The sequence below is a fragment of the Pinus tabuliformis genome, chromosome 9, assembly GCF_031772625.1.
Source record: "Pinus tabuliformis cultivar Carrire ecotype Pingquan chromosome 9, CPIR1, whole genome shotgun sequence".
Lineage (NCBI taxonomy): Eukaryota > Viridiplantae > Streptophyta > Pinopsida > Pinales > Pinaceae > Pinus > Pinus tabuliformis.
The window spans coordinates 1429206705-1429229086 of record NC_142307.1 but is presented as its reverse complement, the minus strand read 5'-3'; the positions used below and the strand labels follow the sequence as shown (position 1 = coordinate 1429229086).

Below are 22382 nucleotides of genomic sequence, written 5' to 3'. Positions count from 1 at the left end.
GATACCTTCAGACTTTGTCTGAAAGTGTCTCACTGTGGTAAGCCATTGGATGCCCCTGCTGAGTAAGAACTGCACCAATAGCATAGTTAGATGCATCTGCCTCAATCTCAAATGATTGCTGGAGGTATGGTAATGTGAGCACTCGTGTAAAGCAGAGGTGATGCTTCAACTTGTAAAATGCCTTCTGTTGGGTTTCAGACCAAAATAACTTTGCTTTCACTCTGCCCTTGGTGAATTGACTTAAAGGCTAACTGATATGAGAGAACCCCAACACGAACCTGGGTAGAATTTAACAAGGCCCAGAAAGTTGTGGAGCTTTGTTAGAGTGGTTGGGGTTGGCCAATCCTGAATGACTTATATCTTGGATGGGTCCACATGCACACCTTGCTCATTAATGATGTACCCCAGATATTGAACCTGGGTCATGCCAAAAGTGTATTTCTCCAAATTGGCGCACAATTTGTTTTGTCGCAAGGTTTGGACCTGTCAAATATGGTGGAGGTGCTCTTCCCAACTCTAGCTAAAGATAAAGATGTCATCTAAATACAACACCACAAATGCATTGGTGAAGGGTCGCAAGATGTCTTCCATCAAACTCATGAAGGTTGCAGGGGGTTCGTCAAATCAAAAGGCATGGCCAACCATTCAAAAAGGTTGTCCTTGGATTTGAAGATAGTATTCCACACATAAGAGGGTTCTATAAGCACCTGGTGATAACCAAACTTCAAGTCAATCTTGCTAAACTATTTAGCCCCCTTGAGATGGTTCATAAGGTCATCAATCCCTGGGATTGGGTACCTATTCTGGACAATGATCTTGTTCAACACTTGATAGTCAATATATATTCTCCAGGTCCTGTCCTTCTTTTGTACCAATACAATCGGGCTCCTGCATTGTGATGAGCTTGGTTTGACATGCCCTTTCAACAAAAACTCCTGAATCTGCCTCTTGATCTCATCATTCTCCAGAAAAAAGTTTTGATAGATCGGTCCATTGGGTATCGGTGCGCCTAGGATCAGATCGATGGAGTGCTTAACTTGATAGTGTAGAGGTACCCCCATAAGTGAGGTGAAAATGTCCCTGTACTCCTCCGCAACCTTTTCCATCTACGTTGTTGTGCAAAGTATCCTTGTTTGGAAGCCATGACCATAATATTATTCTTTCCCTAAGGGAGAATCATAAGGAAATTTTTTTTCCCAACCTGTGAAATAATCTTACTGCATTGATCTACAGAGATCAAATAGATGACAGTAGGCAGTGCTTCCTCCAATATCCAATACAACTTAGTGCCCAAAGTAATAATCATAGTGCCGGGTCTAGAATCATATACAACATGTCGCTTCCACAACTATGGTTGTCCTAATAATACATCACAAATTTCAAGAGGAGAAACATCACACAGTACCTCATCTGTGAAGGCATTGATGCTGCAGGGAAGGTGACACTATTGGTTGAAGCAGATATCTCATCCTTAGTGAAGCTACATGATGGTGTACAAATGCTAATGTGTTGTAGTTGGTAGGCTCAACTGCTTCACGAACTCTGCTGAAATAAGGTTCTTTTGGCTCCCGATGTCGACAATGAACTGTAGCGGAGAACCCTTCACCCACATTTGTGAGTGGAAGAGACATTCTCCCTCCTCTGGATCTTTAGGCTCATTCTTTTGGATCTTGGTGGTGGCCATAGTGGCACTGGGCTCTACATCAATGATCAGATTCCCTTTGTCATTCCGCTTATCGGGTTCTAACTCAGAGTCAGAACATGCGTCTGATTCAGAAGCCTTCAGTTCGACCACCAGTGACTACTTGGCTCGACACTCACTTGTGTTGTGTGTGGGCATTGTACGAAACTTACACCATATTCCTGTGTCCTTATTTTTCTTCATGGTGTTATTATTTGCTTGTAGCTTCAGTAGGTTGTCCTGGGTCACCCCGCTTTGGCTTTGTCCTTTTCTCTATGGTTTGGGGGCTTCTTTCCCTTGCTTCAGATTCACAGATCCAAAGTATCACTTCTTTTGTTTAAACTTCTGCTCAAAATTAATAGTGTATCAGTATGCCTTGCTGGGCGAGGATATGTCCAGGAACTCCATCTCATCTTGGATGTACCTGTGTAGAGATTCGCTGTACTTGAGTACCAAATGCTGCTCAAAATCCTTGATACCCAACTTCGTGGGAAGGGTATGAAAAAAATTGGTAAATTCTGACACGTCTTGATCCCTTCCCTACCACAATGTGGTCCACTTTATGTATTTATCTGCATAGCTCCTGACATGGTAGTACTACTTCTTGATGGTGTCCCAAAATGAATTCCAAGTGGGTTTGGCTAAAAATAGTGAGGATGTACTTTCATCTTTCTTCTCACAGTAGGTTTCCCACCAGTCCTTGACGTGGGGGGTGATTTTGATAAGTGAAAAAGTAATCTTTTCCTGGCTGGAAAATTCATGAACAAAAAAATATCCTTCTAACAGATTTAACCATTTATCTACGTCATCTGCATCTATCTAACCTTCAAATATGGGGATGTCAATGTTAAATTGTACCTTAAAAGGTGTGGCACTTCATTGCGTCCTCTGTCGCTCGAGGTATTCTTTGAGAAAATTTTTGAAAGGATATCCTGCCCCCTCGCCTTTCTTTTCTTCCACCATGGGAGGCCTTCAGGATTTGCGAGGCTGATCCTGCAAAGGTTTGACTAGTTTGATCCCTAACTCCTTATATCCCAACCTCATTGGGGACATGCAAAGAAAAATAGAGAAAGAGTAGACCACTTTGATACTGTTGATCTAAGCTTAAACAAGAATGCGACAAATTATAGATATAACCATAAATACAAATATGCAGCATAAATAACTCTTCATTTCATTAATATCAACTACTAAAATATGCTTACAAACAAAATGAAAATAAACTAGCTCAGGCGATGGTATCTTATCTCTGAGAAGAGATGTGGCGGTTACATGCCTATGAACTGTGTTACAATGAGCTCAAGGGCCTATTTATTATTGAACAACATGGGAAAACTCTAAACAACCAAAACCCTAACCCAAGGAGATGGAACACCAAGAGCTTGTGGCCCTCGTTGGGGTTAGTTGGGCAGCCAACTTCCCGTGGTCGTAACTTGGTCATATTATCTCCATTTGGCTTTTACGATACTTTGTTGGAAATATCTCTCCTAGTACTACAAGATTTGCAGTAGTCCCTTGCCTATGGAAATGGGCTTGCTGCAGACCTTAAAAAAATGCATTTCAGGGGATCAAAAATGCTACGGAAGTTTAGGACACGAAAAACTACTAAAAATAGTAAATGCTACAATAAACTAGAAAATGGATGAAATCGAATGGATGTCTAAGTGAAACAGGCAGGTGGACACCAATATCCACCTAGATCAGTGGAGGATCTGTGTGGATTATAGAGAGCTCAACAAGGCCACAAAGAAGGACCATTTTCCTTGCCCTTCATTGACCAAGTCCTAGATGGACTTGGAGGGAAGAAATTCTTCTCCTTCGTAGATGAATTTAGTGGATACAATCAAATCTAGATTAGCCCCAAAGACCAATACAAGACCATATTCACATGTCCTCGGGGTACCTTTGCTTATAGATTTATTCCATTTGGTTTGTGCAATGCCCCTGCTACTTTCCGGAGGGTAGTTTTGAGTATTTTTGCTAAATTGGTTCATGATTATGTGGAAATCTACATTGATGGTTTCACTCCTTATGGATGTGACTTCCACAAATCTCTCTCCAATCTATGCAAGGTTTTGAAAAAATGCATTGAAATAAATCTCTCTCTAAGCCCTGAGAAATGTGAGTTCTTGATGAATGAGGGGACAGTCCTTGGCCATTCTATCTCCAAGGAAGGTATAAAAGTAGACCCAAACAAAATTTCCATCATCTAAAGGGTCCCTACCCCTCAGAAGCAAAGGGATGTCATGTGCTTATTGGGACTACCAAAGTATTATAGGAGATTCATCCAAGACTTTAATAAAGTGGCTTCACCTTTGTTTGGTTTACTAGCCAAAGATTCAGATTTCTATTGGACCAACAGTTGTAAAGAGGTCCTTGAAGTGTTGAAAGAAAAGTTGACTACTGCACCCATCCTAAGAGGTCCCAACTGGGCATTGCCTTTCCATATCCATACTGATGCATCAGATAAAGTTGTGGGGGGAGTCTTGGGACAAGTAGAGGATAAGTTTCCTTATGCCATTTACTTCATTAGTAAGAATTTGTCTAAAGCTGAGCTGAATTACACTGTCACTGAAAAAGATCTCTTAGTTTTAGTACATTCTTTAAAAAAATTTAGGCACTATATCACTGGGTACCAATTTTTTTTCAAACTAATCATGCAACCATTAAATATTTGATGAAAAGCCTGATGTTAATGCCAGGATAATTAGGTGGTTTTTATTACTACAACAGTTTGATTTGACTATCATTGATAAACCAGAAAAAGAAAATGTGGTTGTATATTTTTTGTCCAAGTTAACCTTGCCTATAGGTAATGAAGAGATGGTGGATGATCAACTACCAGATGAGCACCTATTTTCTATCTCAGTGATTTCTCCTTGGTTTGCTAACATATAAAACTACTTGGTTGTTGGGAGGTCCCCTCCTAATCTATCACCCAGGGAGAAAAGTAAGATTGTAAGGAAAAGCTCCCCTTTCATTTGGATCGGGGGCAATATTTTTAGATTGGGAGCAGATAAAATATTGAGGAGATGTGTAAGAGAGTATGAGGTCTTTGACATCCTCTCAACATGCCGTGATGGTCCTTGTAAATGTGGTTTTGCTGCAAAAAGGACAACCTTTAAATTTTTATAGATTGGTTACTATTGGCCCACATTACATCATGATGCAAGGAGATATAACACTAGATGTGATCAATGCCAAAGAATGAGAAAACCCACACTTAGGGATGAAATGCCTCTATAACCTCAAGTGGCCTTAGAGCCATTTGAAAAGTGGGGCATAGATTTCATTGGGTCAATTGATCCACCATCAAGGCAGAAAAAGTACATCGTTGTGTGAACTAATTACTTGACAAAGTGGGTTGAGACAATGGCAGTCAAAGCAACAACTGAGAAGAAAATGGTGGAATTTTTAAGAGAGAACATATTCTACAAGTTTGGGTATATAAGGGAGGTATTCACTGATAAAGGAACATAGTTCACATCTAATTTGATTGAGGATCTCATGGGGCAACACCATATCAAGCACAAGGCATCCACTGCCTATTATCCTCAAGAAAATGGGAAAGTAGAGGTCACAAACAGAGCACTGGAGAGCATCATCACCAAGGTTGTTAGCAACAACAGGAAATATTTGGTAGAGAGACTAGTAGAGGCCACTTGGGCCTACAATAATACTTGGAAAACCACCACTGGATTCATTCCATATGATTTGGTTTATGGGAAGAAATCTCTGCTTTATATTGAGTTTGAATATAACACTTTGAGAATGGAAGCTAAGTTGGACTTAGATTTCACCATAACACAGAAAGAAAGGCTGCTCCAACTGAATGGCTTAGATGAGTTCAAAATGAAAGTTCTCTTACACACTGAAATCATACAACTACAAAGGAATGTTTGACATGACAAGCATATCAAGGAAAATACTTTTCAACAAGGGGATTGGGCCCTGTTATATGTTTCTAGGTTCAAATATTTTAAAGGGAATCTAATGACAATATGGTTGGGCCCATACCTAGTGGAAAAGTGTCATGAAAATATATTTGTCTAGATTAAAACCATTGATGAGGAAGGAATTTCCTTGCTTGTAAATGGTTACAAGTTGAAGTTATATAGAATACCTCTGTCCAAGGAGTAATTTATCAATTCAGTCAGGAAGGAATTGAATGTGATTGAGAGTTTCATATCTTCCATTCCATAACACTCTTAGAAAAAAAAAAAAGAAAAAAAAATAAAATAAAGGAGGTTTGGAGGAAAACCTCTATGAGCATCCGAGGCCAACTCCTGGGTTGAAAACCTCTCTTAGGCAACCCAGGAGCAAACAAAAGAGAGGAAAAGTAATAAAGATCGCTAGATGAAAAATCTCTTTAGGAACCTAGGGAAGGCATGCAGTTTGAAAACCTCCTTTGAGGCAGCTTGTGTGTCTCAAGAAAAAAAAAGGAAAAAAAAAGAGAAAAGAAAAGAGAAAAAGGAAGAAGCTTATATCCTATTTGCTAACCTTTCTTTTGTTTTGCAGAGTTGTACACAGTGGTAGATTTCATGGTTATAGGCCAATACCTACAGGATTCCATCCATTCCTCTATCCATACACCCCATATCCATCCTCTCCATTCACATTACTATCTCTCTCCACCATCCCATCATCAAGAAATTTGAAATTCACCTCCTCTCTGTGATGTTATAGGAAGGACCTGTGTTGCTACAAGAAGTGCCTGTAATGCTATAGGAGGGATATTCGAGGAGGAAAACAATCCAAAATACCATCCCAACTCTGAGAAATGGTAAAGAGGGCCCTCATATGACATTTCCATCATCCATCCACTCATTTCACCAAACGTTTTTTCAAACTTCTCCACTCTGTCCTACCTTAAAAAAAGACATAGAAGCTATAATTTTATATCTATACAATTCCTACACTAATCCTCCATGGTTCTAGTCCTATCCTCATCACTCATCATCATCTCCCTCATCTCCCTCATGCCATCTGAAGACTTAAAGGGGAGAACAAAAGACTGCTACAGGAAGAAACTCCTCTTGTAGCGGCCTGTACAACCACATAGTAAACACTGATATTATGTTTTTTTCCAACACCAGAAGGGACGATGAAGCTTAGTTTGCAGCCATGAAGAGACACCTCATTCTCAGAGAGGATTTATACCAACAACAATGACTTGGATATCAGAAGAGGCACCTGAAAACACACAACAAAAACAACAGTCAAGGCAACATAACAAAATCAAGACATGCATAGGAAATAAGTCAAAGAGGTCAACTCCCTTGATCATAATGATGTATGGTTCAACTCCAACACACAAGCCTCTACAATAGATCGATACATAGGTAGGCTCAGGTATGGAAACACTAAACCTCTCCCTTTGGATAAAAATGAGAAAAACGTGTTTTAAGCGAGAAAAGGTGTTTTAATAGGCTGGAGTTGGCTACTGAACTTTGCCACCCTTGATTAGTAAAATCAAGTGTGATTTAAGCCACCCATGCAACATGGAAATGTCAACTAAAAAAATATTGATGTCCTTGAAGAGTGGGGTGATAATCATGAGGAGGGAGAGATGACTACAATTAGTGGTTAGAACGGTCCAAAAGAAGAAACTCGTGTTAATGCCAAGTCACCATAGTGCTCCAAGATTTTAACCAAAAAAATGATATTATGTGTTGGCTCGACTCCATTCACACCATCACTCATTCCAAAAACCGGTGGAGGAAGGACGAGCTAGCGCATTGAGCAAATAGACTGCCACTGAGGAGTTTTGAACCCTACCTACATAGTGCTACAAGAGAAAGCTACAGGCAGGCCTGCAATTGCTACAAGAGGGCTGAGAGGAGCTATAGGAGGAATTGAGAGGAGAAAACAAAGCCATAGTGGCTCAATACTGTCTCAAAAAATTCATGCACACCCAGAATTTCTTTGATAAGAAGTAAGTGATACCCTCCTTCTTTGTTTCTACACCCAATTTCATGGACAATCTGCTTGAAATTAAGAGCATATAATAGTCAATTGATCAGTAGGGGATCCTTTTGGAAGTTGTTGTGGTTAAGATAAAAGAAATAACTTGGTAAATATAAATTTGAGCACCCTTCTTCCTCACTATCACCAAGCATTGTGCCACTGTTTCACCATTTTGTTCATGCCACTGTTTCACCACTAAGACTACTTGAATTTTTGAAATTCCACACCTACGTAGCATCGAGGAGTAATATATAATATATGGGGGGAGGATTTAATAGAAGGGAACCCTCAGACACTAGGAGAATTCACCAACACCCTCCTATAGTTGACATCTTCAGAAACCACTAGTGGTTGTGTTTCTTTGAGCTACTAAAGGGGTATGATGATGACCTTGCCCATGAATTTGCCACAACATTGCACTCTCAAGGGGAAGACAGTGCCACAACTGTTGTCAAAGGGTTGGCCATTTCTCTCAGTCTAGAAACTATCAATAGAGTGACCACCTTGCCTCTAGGAATGAGATGGAGCAAAGAAGACAAGCAAGTAAGTGTCACAACTAGGAAAAACTTCTTCCTTTCAAAAGAGAAGCCTGTAGAAGACAAAAATGGAATGAGGAGAAAGTATGCCTTACCCTTGGGATGAGGTATCCTACCATATCCTTAAATACATATCTTGTGAAGGGAGATGAAGTGTAGTTTATACCTACCACTTCAATTTGCTCCAAGGGTTGAGATTCAAGGCAGACTTACCTCTTTCTCAAAGACTTAGTGTTCCTCATTTCCTTCTGTATTTAGTCATGGAGATGAGTCAAAAGGTAAGGGAGGGGAAACATAAACATTTATCTCACCATGGCCTCATCAAATTGATAGTGGTAGATGTTTTAAACCATTTGAGAATCCCTATCCTATGGAACAAATTTGTAGACATGGATAGGGAGACTTTCATAGAAACACAAGCCCTCACACTAGGAGAAACTTGAGCCTCTAGTGTTGGAGGAAGAGAGGGAAAAACATAAGAAGAAGAAAGAGAAAAGACAAAGGAGGAAGAGGCAACAAGATCACAAGAAGAAGAAAGAAAGACAGAGGAGGAAGGGGCAGTAAGAATAGAAGAAGAGGAAACAAAGGCAGAAGAGAAAGAGGCAGTAGATACAGAGGAAGGAGAAGCAAAGATAAAAGGAGAAGAGGAGGAGAAGAAAGGAGAAGGAAGAATAAGCCCTGAGAAGACTTCTCCACCCCAAGGAATATAAGACATTGAATAGGAAGTAGCTGCAACCTTAGCTACATTGGGCACTCCTGTCAAGCCCAAGAGGAAGCAATCAAGACCAAGTCAAATGTATTTCAGAACCAAGAAGAGCACTAGAATTAGACAAGGAAAGCCACAAACTCCTACAAGGGTTCCTATAATTATTGATGAGTCACCAAGCAAAAAGGAAGAAATAAGACCCAATGAAGGGAAAATTGAGGAGGTCACTCCTCCTAGAACCAAAAACAAGTCACCCATAACACATGTGAGTAGGCCTACCACTAGGTCTGTCACCTTCAAGAAGCCAAGGACACAATCTACCTTTGAGGAAGAGGAAAAATAGAAGCTACATGAGAGACAGGGTTTGCTACAGGAGGGGAAGAATGTGCTACAAGCAGAACAAGGGAAGCTACAAAAGCCCAAGAAAGATTCACAAGAGGTAGCCACCACCTCAAAAACTTTTGGAAAAGACCTACAAGATCTCCAAAAACCTATCTCACAACCTAGATTGAGCTCCTACTCCAAATTCATTGAAGGAGGGAGGATCATCCCTGAAAAATTTGTATGTGGATGCAAATTACTAAATCTAAGAAGGTGGAGGATGTAGGCCTCATGGAGGGAACTTTCATTGAAATGAGAAAAGAATTAAGTGAGCTGAGAATGAGAGAGTCCATAATCAAAGAGCAACTATAGGAATAATACATGAGGTTGAGAGAGAGGCTATAAGAGAAAGAAACACAACTTGCCACCATGGGAAGCCTCTCCATGGAAGAATTGCAATGAAAACAGCCATCATAGTCTTATGCCCTCTTTCTCAAAGAACAATGGTTGCAATTCTGATTCAAAACCTTGGCACAACATGGATTTATTCCCTTTCAAGATTACAAATAGTTCATTGAATTTTTCAGCCATGCTAACATGGAAGACAAAGAAAAATTGGCTGAATTTTACATGCACAACCTCACCTTAACAAATATGAATTTTTGGGATCCCAATGAAATATTGGGAGATATGTAGCTGATGGCCTTAGCATCATTGATGACTCATGAGGATACAAGATCTAAAGAAATGAAAAGGGTAATGACAAAGGAAGAAAATGAACCATTGTATATTAGGGTAGAGCTAGTGAGCCCAAGGGCTGTCATTAGCAATCATGGCCTCATCTCCAATGGTGTTGCTTTAGCACCTAAATACCTTACCACCTAGGAGCAATCCATTCTACACTTTGAAGACATATTTAGGTTGTTGGGAACATAAAGTCTACAAGCTTGCCAAAGGAGATGGCATGCCTTACCCCACAACCTAAAGATCAGAGAATATCACTCTCGTGAAAAGGCTAAGGAATGCCTTGGAGATAACACCATTATACAATAGAATCATGTAGAGGATGAAAGTCAGGTGGATAGGGCTCAAGCTTAGTCCACCCTTGCTGCTAGGATTACAAGAATGAAGAGATGAAGCAGGAAAGTAGAAGGAATGGATTGAAATAAAGAAGAATGAATGTTTTTACACGCAAGAGGGAAAACCATCTGAGGAGCCTTGGGATGTTAGGGAGGTCACCAAGGTCATGAAAGAGCTGTACATGGATGTTTGAGTTTCTCAGAGGATGAGAAAAACCTTCAACATGGGGGTGATGATGAGTCCCATCAATAGGTACATTTTGAAGATTAATATGCAATCCTCCAGCCTTATAACTATCCTTCTCTTGCATTAATTCACATTTTTCATTATATTATGATTAGTAAGAGGAATAAAAGGTGTTTGTCATAGTATGTGGATTAATGTGGTTTAATTGCAGAAAAATGAAGCATTTTTTAGGCTATTACTATGTAGGGGATTAATGGAGACAACTAGGAGAGAATCCAGGGGGTTTTTCTACCTCCTTAACTCCCTAAACTCAGTTTGGGATCATCATATCATCTCTCACCAGATTGAGTTCATTGGCAGCCGAGTGACTCCTAGTTCAAGTGAAGATCAAGAAGGATAAAATCCACCATTTTCGAGATCAAGGAGAACCATTCCTACTTTCAAGGGAGATGCTTCAAATGCCCTTTTTGTATAAATAAACTAGGAAAAGAGCTCATTAGGATTCAAAGTTTTTGTTCATCTAGGTGTAGCTATTGAACTCCAAGCATTGACATTGTTATTTTGAATTGATATGTGATGTATTAGACCTGCAATTTTTGATAACGGGGAGTTGGATTTTAAGATGCATATGAGTTAGTTCTAGAGGGCTGAGACCCTTGGGTTTGGGCCCAACCTAGAGGCTTTGGTCCCTCTTCTTGTACTTATGTTTCTTCTTGATTCCAAGAAGTTCATATTTTCTTGAATTTCGGTAGAAATTTGCTATAAAATCCTGTGGTTGCAGCCTCTACATCACCTCTCTTGTGGAAGAATGAGTGGAAGGATTCACAACCACAACCAAAAAAGATTATGTTTATGATTTCTTGGAAATATATTAGTCTTAATTGTCCTATTTTACATTTGCTTTCTGTAGTTTACAAGTTAGTTCAGTGATTAGATCAATGGTTTGCATGAATTAGATGCCATTTAAATTCGATTCATATTTTATATCATAAGTTATTTCATTTTGTAAATGATGAACGAATGCATGCATGTGATTGATTTCATGGATGATTGATATGCAGGGAAAGGTACGTTCACCACTTCCATCCTGAGCTCTTTCATCTCCTCCTTCCACATCCAAACTCTGTCCCAAAAACCCTATTTTATAAGCTATTCTGTCTAGGTCACCGAGAGCACTCATCCTAGTGCAAGGCATGCCTCTGAGAGGTCTTGAGCTTAGCTAGGGACTCGAACCAACCTCCTTTCATTTTCTTCAACTAATATCCACCTCTCCATACCCTCTAGCCAATGTGTTCACCCTAAAAAACCACTCAGATGTTGTCATATAGCATTATAGGCCTCCTGTAGAAATCACTTGTAGCAAACCTGTAGCAACCTTTTTATTGATCAATTTCGACCCACAATGCAACTTTGAATTAGCATAGATGCATAATGACCCCTAGCCATGGTAATATGATTAGGAAAAGCTCTTAGGCCGCTCCAAACCTTCCTTGTCTTCACTGCAAAAACATAATAGAGTTAGCTTCTTTATCATGCAATTAGGTTATTTATTTATGAGCAAGTATGAACTAGGTAGATGTTAACTGCAATTCTGATTTGTAGTTTGATGAATTATGCAAGATAAATTTGTTTCCTTTCTACAAGTAGATGAGGTAATTTGATGAATTCTGCAAGATAACATAGCTTCATTTCTGCAAGTAGGTTAACCTTTGTCTTTTCATGAATGAGTAGTTAGGGTTTTACAAGTTGAGTCAATGACATTTCTATTTTCATAACTAGAAGAAATTTCCAATTTGCCATTTTATCAAACTTTCATTCTAATTCAGTAGAAGGAAGGGTGTTTGAGCACTTTTTGATTGAATGCCATAACTGAGGGTGGCATGAGTGGAATCATATATGTTGTGAATGTAGCACTGTCACATCGAAATTTGTACGGACACCAGGTTGATAACTTGATTTAAGGAACCCTTGGGAGTTGCAACATTCTTGGTGCAATACGAGGGCTCACTAGCAAGGAAATTGTCTAGTTTGGAGGAAGTACTACTACAATATATGGGTTGGTAAAAATGATTTTTACAATAGTTCAACAACACTCTTTCATTCTTTTTCTAGTAGATGTAGTCAATAAAAAAATGTTGGATAGTCAGGGAGGCAAAAGTTTTGGCCTTCACCGCTTCAAAAGCTTCAACAACCACATTACAATGATTTTCATTACTCCATAGGTAACATAGTTACCAATCAAACGAGAAAATTACCTAGTACCGTTTTTTTGAGGTAGCAAAAAATCACCCGATTTTGAAAAATGGTGATTCAGAATACACCTTCTTTTTAGCATATTTTTGGCACTTTAAATTTTCTTATGTATTAAGTATGAACATTTTTTTTTAAAATGTTAGTGATTTACATGCTAATTTTGAAAAGTGAAAAGTGTTGATGCAACATCAACACATTTTTTTAGAGGGATTATTTTTACACTTTAATTTTTTTTTTATGTATCAAGTATGAACATTTTTTTTTAAATGTTAGTGATTTTCATCTTGATTTTGAAAGATGCTGAAGCAACTTCAACCTTTTTTGCTTAGAGGGATTATTTTTACACTTTACATTTTCTAATATATAAAGTGTGGATATTTGTTTTTAAATGATGGTGATTTTCATGTTGGTAATAAAACATAAAAAATAAATAAAAAACATGACCAAAAAAAAAAAAAAAAAAAAAAAATGTAACTTGTAAAAATAAAAAAATTAAACAAGAAAAAAAACATATAATTTAAAGAAAAAAATTGAAAATTAACCAAAACCAAAAATAAAAACAAAAAATCTATAACATTTTTTTTTTTAAGTTAAAAATAAAATAAAATAACACTACATAATAAAAAATGAAAATAAAAAAATAAACTAAAAAAAGGAAATTTAAAAATTTAAATTACAAAAAAAATAAAAGAAAAAAAGAAAAGAAAAGAAAAAAGTAAAAAATAAAATAAAAAGTAAAAAAAATTAAAAAATAAAAAAACAGAAAAAAAACCCACTCCTCGGCGGGTGGTGGGTAGGGAGGCAGCGGCCACCCCAGCGAAGGGTGGCAAGGATGATTCCGGAATCGACCTCGCCAGGTTTTTGTTTTTGTTTATGTTTTTTTTGTTTTTTATTTAATTATTATTTTTTTTAAGTTTTAATTTTAATTTTTTAAAATTATATAGTTTTTATTTTATCATTTTTTTTAACTTAAAAGAAAGCTTCTTCTTTCACTTTTTTTTTTTTTAATTTTATTTTTCTTAAATTATGTCTATATTTGAAAACTTTCTCTCCTCTTATATATATATATATATATATATATATATATATATATATATATATAGATATAAAATTTAATTTTTAATTTTGATTTTTTTTACATTTTTATAATTTATTTATTTTTATTTTTTTAATTCGATTTTTTTTTTTGTCATGTTTTTAGTTTTTTTTGTTGTGTTTTTTTAATTGTTTTTATTTTGTTTGAATATTTGATTTTTTTTTTTTTTCGTCGTATTATTTTTTGTGTGTGTGTGTGTGTTTTTTTGTTTTGTTTTTTTTTCAATATTTGAATTTTTGTTTTCTTTTGTATTTTTCATTTTTATTTCTTTATATATTTATTTAGTATTTTAGTTTTTGTTTTGCAAGGGTCCATGTCGATGCTCATCTAGCAACCCAATCTCATCATGTGCAATTTGATAATTGATTTGACAATTTCATGGTTGGTTTTTAAGTTTTCATTACAATGGGTCAAGTTCACCTACACTGCGTGTCAATTTGATGATTGATTTTTAAATATTTGTTGCAATGTATCAAGTTGTCTTAGGCTAAGATTTTAAAATTGCTATATATTTAGCATTTAAAAAATAAATTACTTTGGGTTTAATAACTCTTTCATTGAGGTGTTCATTTTAAAAGTTTTTTTAATCATAAAATTTTTCCATAATGTCATGCTTGAAATATTTTGAAAAGTTGAGATTTTTTTGTAGTCATAATCTTCAGTTTTAATTGCATGTTTGAAAAATTGGCAAGATTTTAATGTTTTTCTAAGTCATGATTTTTTATCTTTAATGTTATGGTTGAAAACAGTTATAAGTATTTTTTTCTTTAGCACCATGCCTGAAATTTTTTAGAATTTTAAGGTTTTTTAAAGACGTGATATTTTAAATTTTAAGTCCTGCCTAAAAATTGTTGGAATTTTAAGGCTTTTGAAAGTTGTGATATTTTATCTTTAATGTCATGCTCGAAAATCGTTGGAAATTTAAATTTTTTCATAGTCATGATATTTTTTTTTAACGTCATTATCAAAAAATGTTGAAAAAAAAAGTTATTCAAGCATCAACACTTTTTGTTTTCACAGTGTATTTTGCACAAAAAATTTTGGTTTTCACTGCCATTTTTTAAAAATGTTGAAAATTTACCTCGAAAAAAAATGTTATTCCAACATCAACGCTTTCCGTTTTCAGCGTGTTTTTTCATTTTTTTTGGGGGTTTTTGGCTAGAGTTCTCCTTTTGAGGCAATAGCTCTCATTTGATCAGTAACTATGTTAAGTGTTGTTACTTCATTATTTTTAGGTGTTGCTATTGGATGACTAGAAATATGTTTGTTTATATTTACCTTGAAAAACAAGATTTATCAGTACCCTTCATCATACATCAGTGCTCTATTTTGAATCAAGTCAAAACGATATCTATTTTAGCTTCATATTTTGTATATCCACGTGCCTAACAACATCAAAATGTTGATGTAAAACCTGAGGTAAAAAACAACTTGAAACTTTTTGATTTGTTAAAAAATTAAGGGATAATGACAAGAGACTATTGTAAGCTTGACATTTCATTATTTTTCATCGTGCCTCCATTTTTCATATCTATTTAAACCCTTATCTCTTACCAATCCACTAATCTACATCACTCAACAACCAAATTCAATTCTTTCTGAGTATCAACAATTTGTTATTTTCTAAGATTTTGTTTTTAACAGAAACAGTTGAATTTTATTTATAAGAAGAGGTTGGGCATGCCAAAAAACCTCGATTACAGTCAATTGAGAGAATTCTGGTTCTATAGAGTCCTCATATTCTAGCTTTTGTATCAGAGAATAGCTGCTACTTTTACGCATTTGGCATGGCTGAGAGATCCTTGCTATGCTTTTGGCGTCTTAGAGTCTTGTCTTACATTTCCTCTTTCTTTTGTTGCTTTGGTACTTTCCTGGGTTAAGCTAATTCCGGAATAAAATTTAGTCCACAATCCAATTTATACAAAACCAGCATATATTAAACTGCATTAATATATAACTAGTGCCCACCTTCGATATACCAAGGCTCTTGTCCGTACCTGACCCCACTTCAAGGTTAAAACCCAGCCAAGTTCAGCTCGCGATTATAATTATATCTTCCTCTGTCCAGATCCGACGCTTATCACATCCCTCTCTATTTGGCCCTTAACACCTTAGGAGCGCACGATATGGGTGGTTTTGTCCTGCCACGCGTCAACCACTAAGTGGCATCGCGTCCGTTTCGTAGAAAACTATTTAGCAGCAAAGAGCGGTGCGATGAAAACCGCTTATCACTCCTGGTGAAGTTAACACCCCTCCTTTTGCAATGCGCATTGACCATCAGATCAACCCCACCTAGATCGGACGCTTGTTGCGTCCCTCACTGCCCGATCCTTAACCTGATCCCACCTTCGTACTTGACCCCACAACAAGGATAATACCTTGCCATGTACAATGCACGATAACCGTTAAATCTTCCCTCACCCAGATCCGATACTTATTGCGTCCCTCGCTGTCTGACCCTTAACACCATAGGAGTGCGCGATATGGGTGGTTTTGACCAGCCACGCGTCGAGCCCTAAGGTACATCACATCCGATTCATGAAATATTGCCCAGCAGCCAGAAGCAGTGCGATGTAAACCGCTTACCACTCCCCGCGACTTTAACCCCCCACCTTTTCCAGCGCGCAATGACCGTCGGATCATCCCCCACCTAGATCCTACACATCGCTTCCTTCAAAATCGTCCTCTGATTGAATACATTTATGCACCCTGTTAAAACACCCAAAAACTAGTGGCCCATGTGAAAACCTATAGCCTGTCGAGGAGTGGCCCACTCTTTCTCGACAGTGAAAATCTATCTGTGCCAACCTTTGTTCTGCGGAATTTTGTCCTTGATCAACTCTCCTTGTCTATTAAGGAATTGGGTGCCTTTTAGGTTCTTCATCATTCTTTACCATCATACCTTGAGCTAGAAGACATCCTTTGTTATCCATTATATCAGCTTCCTTGTTCAGAGCTTGCAGGGCATGGTAGAATGAGCAGGATGTGAAGTTTTGAGCCATCTTTATTATTCTTTCAAGGGTCTTGTTTAGAGCAGAGCTATTGAGTTGGTCACTCGTGTTCAGCATTTTAGTTAGGATTTCAAAATCCCTTAATATTTGAAGGTTTTCCCCTCTGTTCCTTTGAGCCAACCAACACGATTTGAGAAGTCCGAGGATCTCGGCCTGATTGTTGGTGCTCTGACCTAGGCCCCAACTGAAGCTGTATTGTTTTTATCCATCTGTGGAGTAAATCATTCCTCCTACCCCTGATATCCCCGAGTTTCCTTTGGAGGTGTTAGCGCTTGAGATTTCACCTCAGGCTGAAAAGGTAAACCTTCAAGGCTACATCAAACCATTTCACCTCGTAGCTAGCCCTACGAGGTATGAGAAGGCTCTCTCGGGTCAGATTTGATAGATCTTATAATATAATTAGGCTGACCAATTAGAATCAAAGATATTAGGCTAGTAAATTGATAGGGGGTTTGGATTTGATGATTTTTTTTTTTTGGGGTTTTTTAATGGAATGACGGGGCTTTTCTGGGCTACATGGGCAAAATCACAGTTTCAAACAGAGAAATATAATGACTACACAGGTTGTCAACTGAGGCAAGGTAGGCATGCAATTTAACACCAAATCTGGTTTCAAACGGGATGGCAAGACTGGTGAGGAGTTAAGGAGGGCAGACAATAACTCTGAATCCTCCTTAAACAGTAGAAAACATCGAATGCGAACAAACTTATAGGAGGAGCATATAATACTATGAATTCCTACCTAATCACTTCATTTGTTCAGCTTGAAAGGGTCATGAAATGAAATGGAATATAACTGATTACATATGAGACAAAGGGAAAAACTTATGCTAAATCAACATACCACATGAATCTCAGCAAACAGAGCTGTGAAATTCCATTAAATTCTCTGCAGAAAACTGTACATTACAAAGCTCTATGCTTCTCCAGCAGCTCCCAGCGCTCAGAAAAAACTCTCCCCCCTTCACTCACTCTTAAAAAAAAAAAACCCCCTACAAATGAATTTTTAATACATTAAATAAAAAAGCTGCCCAGGCAAAACAAATTGACCCCAAAAATCCTCTGCGCTGTTACAATTACAATTACAAAAATTAGAAATGGGCGTTTCTTCTATGCTAAACATAGAACAGCATTTCCCTGAAATCCTCTAATGACTGACACATGGGGCGCAAATCCAGTTTGAAACATTAATTAAAATCTGGGGAAATAGGAATCGAATCCTATTCTGTTGTTCTGGCACCGTGGGAATAGCGCTCATGAGCCAGCTGTCATTATATTATTTCGGCCAACAAAATTTCCGCATGTCAATGCTGGTTCTAAGTTATCTCTGTGTTGAGACACGTTCACCCTTTCCCAATCTTCATTAATGGAAACGGAACAGAATTCGGATCATTGGTTTGTATGTCTGTCGTTTTAGAAACACATCATTTGAATATCATGACAAAAATTCTGAAGTTTCCTGCTAAACGAGCAACACGTACTGCTACAATGTTGCATAGTTCGACTACAAGTTTTCGTGTCCTCAAAGGAATGTGTGATATCCCAAATACATTCGTCAAGGTACATTCAACTACGTTAAGGTCACATGAGGTGTCTTGGTGCATAGCAGATATATTCGGGGTAGATAAGACATGTGGTTCTCTCAGTCTGGATGGAATGTTATCTCCAAATAAAGCAGCATCTTCAGCCAATTTCAGCAATAATCTTCTTACAATCTTTCCCAAATACATTCCCGAGATCAGCTTTTCAAAGATATGATCGCCAGGATTTATACTTTCAGCATCAAGAGCTTTATCAAATTCCATTACTGGGAGATGAGAAGACCAAAAGTTCCCCCACTCATATAGCCAGATTTTGGAAGATGGCCTTGACATTTCGGGATTGCATCTGCACGTTCCACATAACAGGCATTTGTACCAGTGCCCAATATAACAGCAGCCATAACATCCTCATCCCGATATCGTCCTCCAGCCAATGTCCTCACTGTATCATTAACCAGGGCAGAGACATGCATGTCCAGACCTTGTCTTTTCAAGGCCTCCTTTAAGGCTACCACCACATCCTTGCCATCCATTTCGGAGACAGAAAATCCTTTGCTCCATTTGATTAGTGTGCCAGAGGCAATTGCTGTTTGATGCACTGGGAAAGAGAAAGTGAAACCGAGCTCCCTTTGTCGGCCAGGTTCTAGAAAGAAGTTTTTGCCTTCACTTGCGACAAATTTTGCTAGTTCTGAAGCAATGTAATCAAACAATTCCCTTTCTGTTCCAACCATAAAATTTGTAGGAATAGTAACTTCTGTAAATTCTTTATCAATTACTCATCCTTCCTCACCACCCAATTGAACATGTAACACCCGGAAATTGGTTCCCCCGAGATCCAAAGCATAGAAAAGGCCTTTCTCATCCCTCGAGCAATTTGCAAGTCACAAAGTGATTTGAATGAGTTTGGGCCGGTTCTGTAAATTCCAGCTCGAGTGGTCGGGCGCAGGGTTGGAGTGGCCGCGCTGGTGTAAAAAACTGCACTGCCTTTGCAATGGGAAACCCGCTAGCATCGTTTTTCTGTCCCATTTCACCTTGTACAGTGACTATGCTGACAAGTTGAGGAATATCTTCTCCATCAAGAACCAATCTTCGTATATCAATAAGCTAGATTGAGAGGGATGTCAATGCAGCACCAACAGACATTCTGTGTACATCCAATGACCATACCAACTTAGTTTGTCGAAATGCTTCCAGGAAAACTCCTCGCTTCCTTGCCTCTTCAAGTACTTTGGCAACCCTTGCCTTTTGGCCAAACCACCATAATTCTACATTTAGAACATCTGCATCAAACATCTAGCAGAGACAAGATGGCATTACATGAGCCAAGGGCATAGCGTTGTAAAACTTCCTTCTGATCAATAAGTGAACATTTCCTGCCATGATCGCTCAATAATGAAACTAATTTTTGATGAGAACCACATGGAGGATTTCCAAATGCTGGCCCATTCTGAATCTTCAGTAGTGCTAGATCTATTGCAGCTCTTGCATCTTCAATACTGTTGTGACCATTTTCAGATTGTTGAATCTCTCTGTTCAAAAGCTTTTTTGCAATGATTCGTAAAGCCGGCTTAAAATGTGTGCCACGGGGATGTTTGTACAAGAGGGCTGTATCTATTACAAGATTGTGAATAACCTTCAATGCTAAAAGGTCGTTCTCCAATGAATGCCCAACAAGAACAGTTTCTCTGGAAACCAGGTTCAGAAATTCTTCCTGAATATCTTGAATTGTGGTTGTAACTGTGGTCATAATTTCACCCGTTATCCCTTTTGCTGCATGTCAGATTTGGAACCCAAGAAGTCGACCCAACAACATTACATGAAATGTTTACAGTTTCAATTCGGTCATCACCTTTGCTATGGTTTCCAACAAACTTGGATATATTATGTTGACCATGGTATCTAAGATCTCATCTTGATAGGATGAAGAACCACCAGAAACAATACTTTCGTTATTTCTCAGAGCAAAGTGTAAGCAAGGCGCTTCAAAACAAAGGCCTTTGCAGCACTGTATCTTAAGTATAGCACGGCGTTGATCATCATTCAGATCCATTGAAAATCTGACATATGAAACTGCAGGGTCCTGACTAAGGATTGCTCCACTGTCAAATCTAGGAGGCTGCAAGTCAACTATGAGTTGCCTGCGATGATCATTGCGATTGTTTTTGACAAAGAGCTGTAGCAAAGTGAACCTCATAGCACTGTTCTGGAAATAGACCTCTGTCTTTCTGCCGTTGTTACAGCGTGAGAAATATTTCAAAAGATAGGTCAAAATAATGTCCATTTTCCGCTTGGGTTCTATCAATGCCTGAAGACATGGACCAATCAACTCCTTGTTGTAAGATAATTCATTTATGACAATTTCCAAAACAGGTGTTCGGGATCTCCAGTGAGATTTCTCCACATAGCCTTTTGCCTCTGATTGCTGATGATATTTCAAATTGTGCTTGTGCAGGGATAGGAGCGTTGAAGTTTGCTGCGGCCTTTTGAAGAGCTGGAGAACAAATTATATAATCTAAACAGCACATTTAAATGATTTCTTCTTCAAAACCCTGTTTTGAAGAAGAATCAATCTCATGTTGAGACGGAGTCTAACATCGGCTCCATTTGGGATGGCAGCTGCAGCTTCCTGGAGGTGCCAAGAACCGCAGAACTTTGGAAGAGCAGACCGTGCCTCCACCCATTGGGCAATGGAGTCATCATCAACAAATCAACACAGCTGAAGACTTATTTTCACACTGAAACTGAACTCAAACAAACTTCAAGCAAACTAAAACAAGATGCTGCCCTTATAGCTGCTTATTTATGTACAAAACCTACTCTAATCTGCTGTACAAATAATAGATCAGGTAATGCTAAAATGCCATATTAACCACTCAATTAAACCTGACAATGAAGCCGCTTGAGAATGCTGCCACGAAGTCACAAATGCAATTGCTGGCAGCCCTTCATGCACATACTGAGCCTGGTCACCGAGAAGACAGCCCGATCGGTCAATCAAGCTGAAAAATGTGTCCATGTAGGCCGCAATAGGATCACGGACACCGGCCTCTGTTGGCTGCCCCAACTCTACAATGCATATTTCCAGCTGCACATTGTCGATGTGTACTTCTATAGGCAAATCTGTTATTGCTTGTTTCGAATGAGGAAGGATTTCCAAAAACTTTTTAGGGTCTTGGAAATCATAAGAGTGGATCTGCTCATCGAGATACTGAATCTCATTTTCAACTCTTTCAACAACTAACTCATAAAATCTAGTTTTGCCTTCAAGATGAAGCTTCGGAGATTTCACACATTGAAGGAAAATACTGAAAAATTCTTCATTAATTTCAATATCCGCTAACATCTCTCTAACTCCATCTAGAACTTCACAAAGTGCAGGGTCTGCCACATACCCTACCATTGCATGAACATATCAACAGGCACTGGAATGTCTGGATCAAGTTGGAGTCGCCAGGTGAATGATTCAGCCTGCATATGTATCTGATCGCTGTCCACCATCAGCATCAGATCTGAATTTGATACATGTACTGGGGTAAAATACAATCGAAGTGCTATGTTCACAAATCCCACGGAGATAGACTGAAGCAGCGTTTATCTACTTGCGCTGATGTAAAACAAGAGCGTTTTCGAAGGCTTCTGGCGTAACTTCAGGCTCCGTCTAAGACTTATGAAACAAACACATCAACCCACAAACAAGTTTGTTCTCCCCAGTATGGTCGCCAATATGTTAGCGCTTGAGATTTCACCTCAGGCTGAAAAGGTAAACCTTCAAGGCTACATCAAACCATTTCACCTCGTAGCTAGCCCTACGAGGTATGAGAAGGCTCTCTCGGGTCAGATTTGATAGATCTTATAATATAATTAGGCTGACCAATTAGAATCAAAGATATTAGGCTAGTAAATTGATAGGGGGTTTGGATTTGATGATTTTTTTTTTTGGGGTTTTTTAATGGAATGACGGGGCTTTTCTGGGCTACATGGGCAAAATCACAGTTTCAAACAGA

General features: G+C 38.2%; 1 pseudogene; it reads right to left on the bottom strand.

The window, feature by feature from the left end:
* Positions 1 to 18261: 18261 nt before the first annotated feature.
* On the bottom strand, positions 18262 to 20125 carry LOC149153921 (hexokinase-2 pseudogene; annotated as a pseudogene).
* Positions 20126 to 22382: the final 2257 nt, after the last annotated feature.